Source organism: Pongo abelii, chromosome 9 (assembly GCF_028885655.2).
Source record: "Pongo abelii isolate AG06213 chromosome 9, NHGRI_mPonAbe1-v2.0_pri, whole genome shotgun sequence".
Classification (NCBI taxonomy): domain Eukaryota; kingdom Metazoa; phylum Chordata; class Mammalia; order Primates; family Hominidae; genus Pongo; species Pongo abelii.
Window position 1 is genome coordinate 80144518 of NC_071994.2, and position 15369 is coordinate 80159886.

At 44.5% G+C, this 15369-nt stretch overlaps 1 long non-coding RNA gene across 2 annotated transcripts; it reads left to right on the top strand.

The window, feature by feature from the left end:
• Positions 1-1094: 1094 nt before the first annotated feature.
• On the top strand, positions 1095-14813 carry LOC129048941 (uncharacterized). 2 transcript variants are annotated; one of them, XR_010141740.1, is made up of 4 exons: positions 1095-1250; positions 3141-3324; positions 5913-5975; positions 6455-6882. It is a non-coding gene; the product is annotated as an uncharacterized LOC129048941 (long non-coding RNA). The 2 variants fall into 2 exon arrangements; XR_008511648.2 differs by lacking the exons at positions 3141-3324; positions 5913-5975; positions 6455-6882 and adding an exon at positions 13166-14813 and having other exon boundaries at positions 1101-1250.
• The last annotated feature ends 556 nt before the right edge of the window (positions 14814-15369 follow it).

A 15369-nucleotide genomic window follows, 5' to 3' on the forward strand; every position in this document is an offset into this window, starting at 1 on the left:
AAATTCCATAAAAGCTAGTTTTCGTTTTCTGAGTTTTCAGTCGTTCATTCGCATAGACATACCCTCCAAAGCCTAAAATTAAGGTCTGGTCAGCAACAAAAGAATTTAGAGAAGCCCAGGACTGGATCGTTTTAGTCTATTGTTGAAATTCAGATTCAGAGGCAGCACCCTAAAATGTTTCACCTCTGGGTCTTCACGTCCTTACACATGGCTGCGTGAGGAGGTGTTCCCTAAAGGTTTGAGTAATGAGGCCAGGCGCCGTCACTCACGCCTGTAATCCCATCACTTTTGGGAGGCCGAGGTGGGCGGATCACCTGAAGATCAGGAGTTCAAGACCAGCTTGGCCAACATGGTGAAACCCCTTCTCTACGAAAAATACAAAAAATTAGCTGGGCGTGGTGGCGGGTGCCTGTAGTCCCAGCTACTGGGAAGGCTGAGGCAGCATAATCAGCTGCTCGGGAAGCTGAGGGAGGAGAATCGCTAGAACCTGGGAGGTGGAGGTTGCAGTGAGCTGAGATCGCACCACTGCATTCCAGCCTCGGCAACAAGAGCAAACCTTCGTCTCAAAAAGAAAAAAAAAAGGTTTGAGTAATGAAAGAAGGAATTTATAATTCTCTTAAGCAATTTTCCAGTCTCTGCTGTCAGGCCTCTGAGCCGAAGCTCAGCCATTGTAACCCCTGTGACTTGCACATATGCATCCAGATGGCCTGCAGGAGCCAAGAAGTCTGGGGCAGCCAAAAACCCACAAAAGAAGTAAAACAGCCAGTTCCTGCCTTAACTGATTAACCAACATTCCACCATTCCACCATAGTGACTGGTCCCTGCCCTACCTTAACTGATCAATCGTCCTTGTGACATTCTTCTTCTGGACAATAAGTCTTATGATCTCCCCATTATGTATCTTGTGACCCCCTCCCCTGCTAACAATAGATAACCACCTTTTACTGTAATTTTCCGTTACCTACCCAAATCCTATAAAGCAACCCCTTCCCCATCTCCCTTCGCTGATTCTCTTTTCGGACTCAGCCCACTTGCACCCAAGTGAATAAACAGCCTTGTTGCTCACACAAAGCCTGTTGGTGGTCTCTTCACACAGATGCATTTGACATTTGGTGCCGTGACTTGGATCGGGGGACCTACCTTGGGAGATCAATCCCCTGTCCTCCCATTCTTTGCTCCGTGAGGAAGATCTACCTACAACCTCGGGTCCTCAGACCAGCCCAAGGAACATCTCACCAATTTTAAATCGGGTAAGTGGCCTCTTTTTACTCTCTTCTTCAACCTCTCTCGCTATCCCTCAACCTCTTTCTCCTTTCAATTTCGGCACCACCCTTCAGTCTCTCCCTTCCCTTAATTTCGGTTCCTTTCCCTGTCTGGTAGAGACAGAGGAGACACGTTTTATCTGTAGACCCAAAACTCCGGTGCTGGTCACGGACTCGGGAAGACTGTCTTCCCTTGTGTTTAATCACTGCAGGGACGCCTGCCTGATTATTCACCCACATTTCAGAGGTGTTCAATCACTGCGGGGACGCCTGCCTTGATCTTCCACCTTGGTGGCAAGTACCACCTCCCCTGGGTGGCAAGTACCACCTCCCCCCCTCCATGTCTCTACCTCCTCCTTTCTCTAAACTTACCTTTTTACTATGGGCAACCTTCTGCCCTCCATTCCTTCTTCTTCCCCCCTTAGCCTGTGTTCTTAAAAACTTAAAACTTCTTCAACTCTTACCTGACCTAAAACCTAAGTGTCTTATTTTCTTCTCTAACACCACTTGGCCCCAATACAAACTTGATAATGGCTCTAAATGGCCAGAAAACAGCACTTTCGATTTCTCCATCCTACAAGATGTAGATAATTTTTGTCGTAAAATGGGCAAATGGTCTGAGGTGCCCTACCTACATCCAGGCATTTTTTACACTTCGTTCCTTCCCTAATCTCTGTTCCCAATGCGACTCGTCCCAAATCTTCCTTCTTTCCCTCCCACCTGTCCCTTCAGTCCCAACCCGAAGCACCAGTGAGTCTTTTCAATATTTCTTTTCTACCGACCCATCTGACTTCTACCCTCCTCCCTAGACTGCTCCTCGTCAGGTCGCTCCCCACCAGGCTGAATCAGGCTCCAACTCTTCCTCAGCCTCCACTTCCCCACCCTACAACCCTTCTATCATCTCCCCTCCCCACACCCAGTCCAGCTTACAATTTCGTTCCGTGGCAAATACTCCCCCACCTGCCCAGTAATTTCCTCTTTGAGAAGTGGCTGGAACTGAGGGCATCGTCAGAGTGCATGTACCATTTTCTCTATCAGACCTTTCCCAAATTAATCAACACTTAGGCTCCTTCTTGTCAGACCCCACCAAATATATACATGAATTCCAGTATTTAACCCAGTCTTACAATTTAACCTGGAGTGACTTAAATGTCATCCTAATTTCTACCCTCTCCCCAGATGAATGGGAAAGAGTTTTTTCTCTAGCCCAGTCCCACAGAGACACCCACCAGCATCATGAGCCAGGCCTCCAGGAAGGCATTAGAGCGGTTCCCCGAGAAGATCCCCAGTGGCACTATCAGGCAGGTTCCTCAGGTATAGCTAGGTGAGATTACATGATTTCCTGCCTAGTTGAAGGGCTTAAAAAGGCAGCATACAAATCCGTTAATTATGACAAACTTAAAGAAACTACCCAAGGTAAAGATGAAAACCCAGCCCAGTTCATGGCCTGTTTGGTGGCTACCCTTAGATGCTTTACAGCCCTAGACCCTGAAGGGCCAGAAGGCTGTCTTATTCTTCATATGCATTTTATCACCCAGTCAGCTCCTGACATTAGAAAAAAGCTTCAGAAATTTGAATCTGGCCCTCAAACCCCACAACAGGAATTAATCAACCTTGCCTTCAATGTGTACAATAATAGAGAAGAGGCAGCCAAACAGAAACACATTTCTGAGTTACAATTACTTGCCTCTGCTGTGAGACAAAACCCAGCTGCACCTCCGGCATACAAGAACTTCAAAATGCCTAAGCTGCAGCAGTCAGGCTTTCCTACAGGACCTCCTCCCTCAGGATCTTGCTTCAAGTGCCAGAAATCTGGCCAGTGGGCCAAGGAATGCCTGCAGCCGAGGATTCCTCCCAAGCCATGTCCCATCTGTGCAGGGACCCACTGGAAATCAGACTGCCCAGCTCACCCGGCAGCCACTTCCAGAGCCCAGCCCCTAAAGCTCTGGCCGAAGGGTCTCTGACTGACTCCTTACCAGACCTGCTCAGCTTAGTGGCTGAAGACTGACACTGCCCAATCACCTTGGAAGCCCCCTGGACCATCATGGACGCCAAGCTTCAGGTAACTCTCACAGTGGAGGGTAAGTCTGTCCCCTTTTTAACTGATACGGGGGCTACCCACTCCACATTACCTTATTTTCAAGGACCTGTTTCCCTTGCCCACATAACCATTGTGGGTATTGACAGCCAGGCTTCTAAACCTCTTAAAACTCCCCAACTTTGGTGCCAACTTGGACAACATTCTTTTATGCACTCCTTTTTAGTTATCCCCACCTGCCCAGTTCCCTTATTAGGTTGAGATATTTTAACAAAATTATCCGCCACCCTGACTATTCCTGGACAACGGCCACATCTCATTGCCACCCTTCTTCCCAACCCATAGCCTCCTTCACGTCTTCCTCTTGTATCCCCCCACCTTAACCCACAAGTATGGGATACCTCTACTCCCTCCCTAGCAACTGATCACACACCCATTACTATCCCATTAAAACCTAATCACCCTTACCCCCCTCAGCGCCAGTATCCCATCCCACAACAGGCTTTAAAGGGACTAAAGCCTATTATCTCTCGTCTGCTACAGTATGGGCTTCTAAAGCCTCCAAACTCTCCTTACAATTCCCCCATTTTACCTGTCCAAAAACCAGACAAGTCTTACAGGTTAGTTCAGGATCTGCACCTTATCAACCAAATTGTTTTGCCTGTCCGCTCTGTGGTGCCCAACCCGTACACTCTTTTGTCCTCAATACCTTCCTCCACAACTCACTATTCCGTTCTTGATCTTAAAGATGCTTTTTTTACTATTCCCCTGCACCCCTCGTCCCAGCCTCTCTTTGCTTTTACCTGGATTGACCCTGACACCCATCAGTCCCAGCAACTTACCTGGGCTATACTGCCACGAGGCTTCAGGGACAGCCCTCATTCCTTCAGCCAAGGTCTTTCTCATGATTTACTTTCTTTCCACCCCCTGCTTCTCACCTTATTCAATATATTGATGACCTTCTACTTTGTAGCCCCTCCTTTAAATCTTCTCAACAAGACACCCTTCCGCTCCTTCAACATTTATTCTCGAAACCATTATATAAACTCACAAAGGGAAACCTAGCCAACCCCATAGATCCTAAATCCTTTCCCCACTCCTCTTTCCGTTCCTTGAAAACAGCTCTAGAAACTGCTACCACACTAGCTCTCCCTTACTCATCCCAACCCTTTTCATTACACACAGCAGAAGTACAGGGCTGTGTGGTCGGAATTCTTACACAAGGACCGGGACCATGCCCTGTAGCCTTTTTGTCTGAACAACTTGACCTTACTGTTTTAGGCTGGCCTTCATGTTTGCGTGCAGCAGCTGCCACCGCTCTAATACTTTTAGAGGCCCTTAAAATCACAAACTATGCTCAACTCACTCTCTACAGTTCTCATAACTTTCAAAATCTATTTTCTTCCTCAAACCTGATGCATATACTTTCTGCCCCCCCCCCCCCCCCCCCCCGGCTCCTTCAGCTATACTCATTCTTTGTTGAGTCTCCCACAATTACCATTGTTCCTGGCCCAGACTTCAATCCGGCCTCCCACATTATTCCTGATACCACACCTGACCCCCATGACTGTATCTCTCTGATCTACCTGGCATTTCAACTTCTGTCACAACCTTCTATAGTCTTTCTAATGACTTTCCTGCTAGCATTACAGATATATCATAAACTTTATCAGTCCTTCGGGCCCAGGTCGGTTCCTTAGCTGCAGTTGTCCTCCAAAATCACCAAGGCCTTGACCTACTCACTGATGAAAAAGGAGAACTCTGCATATTTTTAAATGAAGAATGTTGTTTTTATCTAAATCAATCCAGCCTGGTATATGACAACATAAAAAAGCTTAAAGATAGGGCCCCAAAACTTGCCAGCCAGGCAAATAATTATGCTGGACCTACCTGGGCACTTTCTAACTGGGTGTCTTGGCTCCTCCCTATTCTTAGTCCCCTGCTACCTGTTTTTCTCCTTCTCTTATTTGAGCCTTTTGTCTTTCGTTTAGTCTCTCAATTCATACAAAACCGCATCCAGGCCATCACCAATCATTCCATACGGCAGTTGCTGCTTCTAACAACCCCATGGTACTATCCTGTGCCCCAAAGTCTCCCCACAGCCTAAACTTCTATTCCTTGTCCTATTATACTCCTTCTCACCTTTAGGACTAAGCCAGTGATGAACTCCTGGCAACATCCAGACAAGACCAAGCTTCTATGCAACACCCCCTCCAAACGGCTGTCCAAACATACTTCCAGGCCTGCTTCACCCGTTCCTCTAAACCATAATCTCTGAGGACCTGCTGTCTATAAAAACAACTTCCTTCAGGCCTCATCTTCCAAAATGTTCCCCACCCCCAAAATCAAAGACCTCTGAATTAAAAATATAAAATGCCTGGGGTGGCAGCTGTCAAATCCTTGCCCATGGGGTCCTCAGGCCTACTCATATAGAAATGACCAGCAATATGCATATACAGGACCAGTTCCACATATCTGGCACTCAGGTCAACATCCAGGACAACACATGGTCTGTCGTTGGTTATTAGAAGGCCTAGGACATTTCTCTCTTTGCCAGCCCCAACTTATTCCAGGAGACAGGGACTATTGTACTTATTATCTTTCCTGTATAGGGTCTGCAATAAGGACTATTGAACTCCTCCATTCAAAACACCACTCGCACCTTTGGGAAAAAGGTAACATAATAGACTTTTGGCTCAATGCCAGGGGATCCTATTCATATGATCGAAAATGGGGACAAAAGGCCTTGGTATATAAAACATTATTCCTACCTTGGCCTAAAAACTCACTGCCACCTACCTTAAAGCTATTATGCTTAATTGCTATTTTTAGATAATTTATTCTATTAGGAGAATTCCAAGCTCAAAAATATACTAACTGGTGCCTTGTTAGCCACACAAAATTGTACCCGAAAACTTTCTAGACCAACTCACTATAAAATTAAATTTTCTTTAGGTGTCCATGCCGCCCCTAAGTCATGCCTGAAGTAGCCCTGAGAAACATCACCTCTGCCCCAATAATCCCCAGTAAAAACTTATATTTTCTTTATCTTTTCTTATAACTTTATATTTTATAAATAAAAAGACAGGAATGTCAGGCCTCTGAGCCAAAGCTCAGCCATTGTAACCCCTGTGACTTGCACATATGTGTCCAGATGGCCTGCAGGAGCCAAGAAGTCTGGGGCAGCTGAAAAACCACAAAAGAAGTAAAACAGCCAGTTCCTGCCTTAACAGATTAACCAACATTCCACCATTCCACCATTGTGACTGGTCCCTGCCCTACCTTAACGGATCGATCGACCTTGCGACATTCTTCTTCTGGCCAATGAGTCTTATGATCTCCCTACCATGTATCTTGTGACCCCCCCTCCCCTGCTAACAATAGATAACCACCTTTTAGTGTAATTTTCCATTACCTACCCAAATCCTGTAGGGCAACCCCTTCCCCATCTCCCTTCGCTGACTCTCTTTTCAGACTCAGCCCACTTGCACTCAAGTGAATAAACAGCCTTGTTGCTCACACAAAGCCTGTTGGTGGCCTCTTCACACAGATATGCATGACATCTGCTCACCCACCTCTAAAACTGCAGATTGAACAGTTCCCTTTGGAAAGCCCTTCCTGATGTTGAGCTAAAATGTCTTCCTGTCATGTCCATTCATTAGTAGAATAAACATTTTATCCAAACCAGGCTGATTAAACCAGAGGTTTATGCAAAGGTATATGCAACAAAGATAGTGATTTCCTGAGTGGAAGAATTAAATACCAGCTAAGAGTGATTACATAAAGCATGGACCTTTTATCTCTATAGAAAAAAACACTACCTGACAATATTTCAAGTTAGAATTTTGCTTTTCTTTTTCTCAAGTCAGGGTCTCATTCTGTCACACAGACTGGAGTGCAGTGGTGCGATCATGCTGGCTAATTTTTAAATTTTTTCTAGAGACAAGGTCTTGCTATGTTGCCCAGGTTGGTCTGGAGCTCCTGGGCTCAAGGGATCCTCCTGCCTTGGCCTCCCAAAGTGCTGGGATTACAGGCGTGAGGTACCTCGCCCAGCCCAAATTAGGATTTTTCTGGAGTGTATATTAGAACTTTCCTGAAAGGCAGCAAATGTTTCAAAAGTTCACACCCTTTAACTCAATAATTACACATCTAGGAATCTTATTCTCTGAAAATAGTATAGCATGGAAAACGTTTTTTGCACAAATTTTTGTTTTTTTAACCACAATGTTTCTTTTAAAATGTTATCAAAAGAATAAAAACAACCAAAAATGTTCCTCAGAAGCAATATGTAAATTCTGAATACCAGAAAAACTACTAGGCAAGCATCTAAAATGAAGTTTACAGATTTTCTTAAAACATGATGAAATACTTGTGTATTCAATGGATATTCCAAGGCTCAGCTTCTATAAAAAAAAATCTAACTCTGAGTAAGGGGATCCATAACAGAAGCCTAGCCCTCTGCTCCTCAACACATAACCCCCACAATCTTCTGGGCCTGTTTTTTGTTTGTCTGTTTTTTTATGAGACAGAGGTTCACTCTGTCGCCCAGGTTGGAGTGCAGTGGCGCGATGTCGGCTAACTGCAACTTCCGCCTCCCTGGTTCAAGCAATTCTCCTGCCTCAGCCTCCCCAGTAGCTGGGATTACAGGTGCGTGCCACCATGTCCTGCTAATTTTTGTATTTTTAGTAAAGATGGGGTTTCGCCCTGTTGGCCAGGCTGGTCTCGAACTCCTGACCTCAAGTGATCTACCCACCTCAGCTTCCCAAAGTGCTGGGATTACAGGCGTGAGCTACTGCAACTGGCCCTTTTTTGTTTTGTTTTGTGGGGTTTTTTTTTTTTTTTTTTTTTGAGACGGAGTCTCACCCTGTCACCCAGGCTGGAGTCCAGTGGCACGATATTGGCTCACTGCAAGCTCTGCCTCGGGTTCACGCCAATCTCCCGCCTCAGCCTTCCGAGTAGCTGGGACTACAGGCACCCGCCACCACATCCAGCTAATTTTGTTTTTGTATTTTTAGTAGAGATGAGATTTCACCGTGTTGGCCAGGATGGTCTCGATCTCCTGACCTCATGATCTGCCCACCTTGGCCTCCCAAAGTGTTGGGATTACAGGCGTGAGCCACCGCACCCGGCTGTTTGTTTTTTTTTGAGACGGAGTTTCGCTCTTGTTGCCTATGCTGGAGTGCAATGGTGCGATCTCGGCTCACCACAATCTCTACCTCCTGGGTTCAAGCGATTCTCCTGCCTCAGCCTCCCGAGTAGCTGGGATTACAGGCATGCGCCACCACGCCTGGGTACTTTTGTATTTTAGTAGAGATGGGGTTTCTCCATGTTGGTCAGGCTGGTCTCAAACTCCTGAACTCAAGTGATCCACCTGCCTCGGCCTCCCAAAGTGCTGGGATTACAGGTGTGAGCCACCACGCTCAGCCCAGATCTATGATGTGCAAATATTTTCTTCCATTCTGTAAGCTGCGTTTTCACTCTGCTTCCTTTGATGTACAGGAGTTTTAAAGTTTGATGTATTCCTGGCTGGGCGCGGTGGCTCACACTCCTAGCACTTTGGGAGGCTGAGGCAGGCGGATTGCCTGAGCTCAGGAGGTCGGGACCAGCCTGGGCAACATGGTGAAACACCGTCTCTACTAAAATACAAAAAATTAGCCGGGTGTGGTGGCAGGCACCTGTAGTCCCAGCTACTCAGGAGGCTGAGGCAGGAGAATCACTTGAACCCAGGAGGCGGAGGTTGCAGTGAGCCGAGATCATGCCACTGCCCTCCAACCTGGGTGACAGAGCAAGACTCCATCTCCAAAAAAAAAAAAAAAAAGTTTGATGTAGTCCCATTTGTCTAGTGTTGCTTTTGTTACCTATATTTTTGGTGTCATATCCAAGAAATCATTGCAAAATCCAATGTTCTGAAGCTATGTTTTCTTTTCCTTTTTTTTTTTTTTTTTGAGACAGGGTCTCACTGTTGCCCAGGCTGGAGTACAATGGAACAATCTTGGCTGACTACAACATCCGCCTCCCGGGTTCAAGTGATTCTCCCACCTCAGCTTCGCAAGTAGTTGCGATTATAGGTGTGAGACATCACACCAGTTAATTTTTTTGTATTTTTAGTAGAGACAGGGTTTCGCCATGTTGGCCAGGCTGGTCTCAAACTCCTGGCCTCAAGTGATCCACCTGCCTCGGCCCCCCAAAATGCTGGGATTACAGGCATGAGCCGCCACGCCTGGCCTGAAGTTATATTTTCTTCTAGGAGTTTTAGATCTTATAGTTAGGCCTTTAATCCATTTTGAGTTGGTTTTTTTTTTTTTTTTTTTTTTTTTTTGAGACGGAGTCTTACTCTGTCACCCAGGCTGGAGTGCAGTGACGCAATCTTGGTTCAACCTCCCTCAGTTCAATCTCGGTTCCACCTCCCGGGTTCAAGCAATTCTCCTGCCTCAGCCTCCCAAGTAGCTGAGATTACAGGTGCCTGCCACCATGCCTGGTTAATTTTTGAATTTTTAATAGAGACAGGGTTTCACCATGTTGGCCAGGCTGATCACGAACTCCTGACCTCAGGTGATGCACCCACCTTGGCCTCCTAAAGTGCTGATCCCAGCACTTTGGGAGGCCGAGGTGGGCGGACTGCTTAAGCCAGGAGCTCAAGACCATCCTGGGCAAAATGGTGAAACCCCATCTCTACAAAAAATACAAAAATTATCTGGTCCTGGTCATGCCTTCCGTAATCCCAGCTACTTGGGAGGCTGAGGTGGAGGTTGCAGTGAACTGAGACTGCAACACTGTACTCCAGCCTGGGCAACAAAGAAGGACCCTGTCAAAAAATAAAGAATAAAAAATGTGAAGTCAAAAGTGTATATAATGTTTTTATTTATGTACATAAAAATACTTGTCTATGCATAGAATATCTCTGGCATCTCTGGAATGATGCATTAAAAAATTGGTAACAATGGTTGCCTCTTGGTAGGGGAACTGGGTAGCTGGGGACCTCACGAATTTTGCTCCATCTACATGAAAGTATAACTCAGAAAATCTGAAAATCATTTGTTCCCATTTGACTTAAAATCAAACTCCCACATGATTTGGGCGCTGCCTACTTCTTCAACTTCCATTTATACCACTCTTCTTTGCTCTTAGGACCCTCTAGCCACTAGAATATAAATTCCTTGTAGGCAGGAATATGGCTTTCTTGTCCACTTTTTGATCTCCAGCACTAAGCACAATGCATAACACTCAATAGAAATTCATTAAATATTTTTGTGAAGTGATAATGGATTTCATTTGCAGTTTTAGTAGGGATTAAGAGATGTAATGTCTAGCACCGTACTTGGCACATAACAGTATGGGGTTTTCCTTCTGTGTATCACTTGAAGGGCTGTTATTTAAATATGAGTAGACCCTCAGTATGTTCTGCTCCAGAAACCAATAGCAGAAAGTCAGAGAAGGAAAAATATTAATTCATCATTAAAAATGCCCTAACAAACAGCTGCACATATGGGAGGGGCTGCTTTGAGAGGTGAACACTCCCATCCTGCTTTAATCAGCTATCTTTGTCAGAAAACACTTAAAAAACTAATAAATCTGGTCGGGTGCGGTGACTCATGCCTGTAATCCCAGCACTTTGGGAGGCTGAGGCAGGCGGATTTCCTGAGCTCAGGAGTTCGAGACCAGCTTGGGCAACACGGTGAAACCCAGTCTTTACTAAAATAAAAAAAATTAGCTGGGTGTGGCGGCGTGCTACTCGGGAGGCTGAGGCAGGAAACGCTTGAACCCGGGAGGCGGAGGTTGCAGTGAGCCGAGATTGCCTGGGTGACAGAGCGAGACTCCGTCTTCAAACAATAATAAGAAAAAATAAAAAATAAAAAATATGTGGAATGCTCTTCTGAAAGCCTTTCTAGGACTCTGAAATTCTTATAAACAGTCTCTTTTCAGAGCACTGTACAGAGGTATACTGAGTCTTGTCCCTTTCATAGTCACTTTATCAGTACAAATATTTTTGTTGTTTTTCTTTTTAAAGACAGAGTCTAGTTCTGTCACCCAGGCTGGAGTGCAGTGGTGCAATCTCAGTTCACTCCAACCTCTGCCTTCTAGGTTCAAGCAATTCTCCTGCCTCAGCCTCCTGAGTAGCTGGGATTATAGGCACCCACTACCCCGCCTGGCTAATTTTTGTGTTTTTAGTAGAGATGGAGTTTCACCATGTTGGCCAGGCTGGTCTCAAACTCCTGACCTCAAGTGATTCACCTGCCTCGGCCTCCCAAAGTGCTGGGATTACAGGCATGAGCCACCACACCCGACATAGAATTTTTTTTTTTTTTTTTTTTAGACAGAGTCTCGCTCTGTCGCCCAGGCTGGAGTGCAGTGGCACGATCTCGGCTCACTGCAAGCTCTGCCTCCCAGGTTCACGCCATTCTTCTGCCTCAGCCTCCCAAGTAGCTAGGACTACAGGCGCTTGCCACCACGCCTGGCTAATTTTTTGTATTTTTAGTAGAGACGGGGTTTCACCGTGTCAGCCAGGATGGTCTTGATCTCCTGACCTTGTGATCCGCCCGCCTCGGCCTCCAACATATATTGTTTTTGTTTCTGACTCCATAGTTTGAAAAAAAAATTAGTACCTTTATTGACCTTTGTATAAAATGGAGATGCTGAATATGGGACTTCATTGTGAGAAATGAATGGCTATACTGCTTCAAGCTTTTAAGGTTTATATGATCGTTCCAATCTTAACTGCCATTAGCACAGTAGCCAATTTCTTTGGAGAACAAACAAAGGGATAGATGGATTTTTTAAAAAACCAACATCATGCTATAAGTGTAATTTCATCAAAATCTTAAAGAGAAATATATCTAAAAACAAATGTTCAAACTCTTTTTAACAGATGACTCATGATGCAATTAAAATCAAAATATGTGCATAAAGTTGACATTTTAATCAAAAATACATATTTTTCAAAGGTCATTCTTTTATTGGCATGTTTTCTTTCCTATTAACTGCAAACAGAAGCCGCATGGGCTATACCTAGGGGGCATTTCTGATACTGAGTGCTTCCTTCACAAAGTTTCAGGGTGGAAGTCATTAACAAGAAACACTATACCAGAGTTGGGCTAGAAAGACAGCACATCTTCCTAGTAGTTCCCGCCCAGTTCTGGGCTTCCACCTGGGGAAAGATACAGTGACCAAGAACACGAAGTCCCACAACCTATTCTTTTATCTTCTTAAATTGTGGCACATTGCATATACATTAAGTAGTAGGTAAGAAATGAGTTATGTATCTTATTTGTTTACATTTTGATAATACTATCTTGTTCTTAAACTTTGCTTAATTCCAGATTTCAAAATATTTTGAAACAGCATTTCTTTTTTTTTAAGATGGGGTCTCGCTGTGTCACCCAGGCTGGAGTGCATTGGCAGGATCATGGCTCACTGCAGCCTCAATTGCCTGGGCTCAAGTGATTCTCCCACTTCAGCTTCCTGAGTAGCTGAGACTACAGGCACAGGCCATCACGCCTGGCTAATTTTTATTTTTGTAGAGACAGGTCTCACTATGTTGCCCAGGCTGGTCTTAAACTCCTGGACTCCAGTGATCCTCCTGCCTCGGTGTCCCAAAGTGCTATGAGCCACCACACGCCACCAGCATTTCATTTATTGACTGCTGAAATTTAGGAATTTGTTGTTGAAAACCACCCATATCTCTGTAAAGTTTTAAAACATGATTACAAAGTATAGTGCTTGGAAAAGAATAAAAGAATCTTGGGCTCTAGACAAGAAGTCTAGATTCTGGTCTGTGTTGGTACCAACAAGGTATTCTTCAGAGTCTGGAGCCATTTCCCTCCCAGTAATATAAGACATTGAATTTTTTTTTTTTTTTTTGAGACAGGGTCTTGCTTACTTCCCCAGGCTGGAATGCAGTGGTGTGATCACAGCTCACTTAGCCTCGACTTCCAGGACTCAAGTGATCCTCCCACCTCAGTCTCTTCAGTAGCTGGGACTACAGTGCATGTCACCACGCTTGGCTAATTTTTTGATTTTTTGTAGACAAAGGGTCTCACTATGTTGCCCAGGCTGGTCTTGAACTCCTGGGCTCAAGTGATCTGTCTGCCTCAGGCTCCCAAAGTGCTGGGATTACAAGTGTGGGTCACTATGCTCAGCTGAACTGTTTTAAGACTATATTTGGACTTTGAAGTCAAATGAAAATGTATATGAAACCATGTGAATACATGAAAGAGATCAAAGCTATTTTCTATGGACAGAGCCCAGGGCCTCTGAGGCAACACTGAAGAACCTCCAGTGCTCTACAGAACATTCTGGAAATCCCTACACTAGATGAACTCTTCCTGTTCTGACATCACATCACTTTCATAATAACAACCAACAAAGTAAATTTGGTCATGTTGAAATGCATCCAAATTCATCTTCTACTTTTTTTTTTTTTTTTTGGCTTGGACAACAGCAAAGACGCGAGGAACTATACTGGTCCTTTGTGTTAATGCTTGTACTAGTAAAATATTTAGGTTTTAATCATGGCTTGTTTGGTGTGCTTCATTCATTCATTCAACTGTGCTAAAAACCGGGGCTATGAAGACAAGTGTGGTCTTCTGCTCTCGAACTGCTAGTCTCCTGGGGAAAAGAGGTAAACAAGCATAACACAGGATTTCAGCAGTTAATGGTATCAGCAGACTCCTGGCACAGTGGGAGCAACTCAATTCTGCGGGAGGAGGGAAGGTAGAGGGATAGGAAAAGATTCACATAAATAGCAATGCTATTGACTGAGCACTTAAAATGCATCAGGCAGTGTTCTAAATCTTTTATGTAATTATTTTAGAGATGAGAACATTCAGATAAAATAAAAGATGGTTAAATAATCTGCCTACAGATTAAAAAAAAAAATGACGGAGGCAAGATTTACAACCAGGCCATACGACTTTAAGGCCCCTACTCTTAATCACTATACCATTCTGCCTTTATATTCATAGACATGGCAGCAGTTAAGCTGAATCTTGAAGAGGTTCATATAATCAGATGACAGGGCAGAAAAGTCAGCAGAGAGAAGAAGCAGCATGTATGAAAGGGAACAGAGGTACAGGACAGCATGGCACATGGGGAGTTTGAAGTTGTTAGGCCAGCTGGAACACAGGGTGGAGAGAGACTGTGGGGAGGAAAACAGGTTAGAGAACTACGCTTCCCTCCCCCTTTGGCAAGATCCCCATCTTTGTCTCTGCAATAACAGACCCAAAAGAAGTCTTAGAAAATGGAGTAGACAGAAGAGATGGAATAACTGGATTCTATCTCAGAATGCCATTAACCTTGGAGTCTCTCTGATCTTAGGGGATAATGGGTAAATAAAATGTATGAATTCTGCCTGAGGGCTGAAAAATAAAATATAAATAAAATAAAGTGTGTGCAAGTTCCTACTGTTGACTAGATAAACGTTGGCTGAATTTGAATGTGCGGCAGATATTACACAAACTGGGGTCCTGGATAAAAAGCGTATATGAAGTACTCTTAAGGAAGGGAAAGGATAAGAACCAGACTGCAAAAACTACTTCAGTTCCTGCGCATGATGAAAGGTTTAAGTGGCTGCCTTATAAAAACTGCAGTGCTTGCTGTGAGAATAAATAAGCTGCACGAGATATCCTTAAATCAATGTAAAGTAGCTGTGGTTTGTAGTTTCTGCTGCCTGGCCAAACCAGTACCTTAACTACTCCCCTCGGCTTTGTGAGTATTGTCACTGTATGATTTCAAAGAAAAAAAATCTGGAACAAGGTGTACAGAATGGGGACAGTACACCATCTGCCTGTGTACACGCCAAGAGGAAAATGTAGGAGCTGGTAACGATCCAGAAGTTTTTTTGTGCATACAAAAATAGCATTTCATTTATATTTCCTTAGCACAGGATTCTAATTATGCTTTATATCCTCACAATGGTTAGCATAGGCTACAAATAATTATGCGGTTAATCAGACTCCCCGTTTGGCTTGAGCAAGCACAGCAGTCTGAACGATCTCAGACAATTTTAATAGGGAAAGATGAGTTTTTTTTCAGATGTGTTTCAGTGCTTATGGAGGGCCAGTGGCTTCTCAC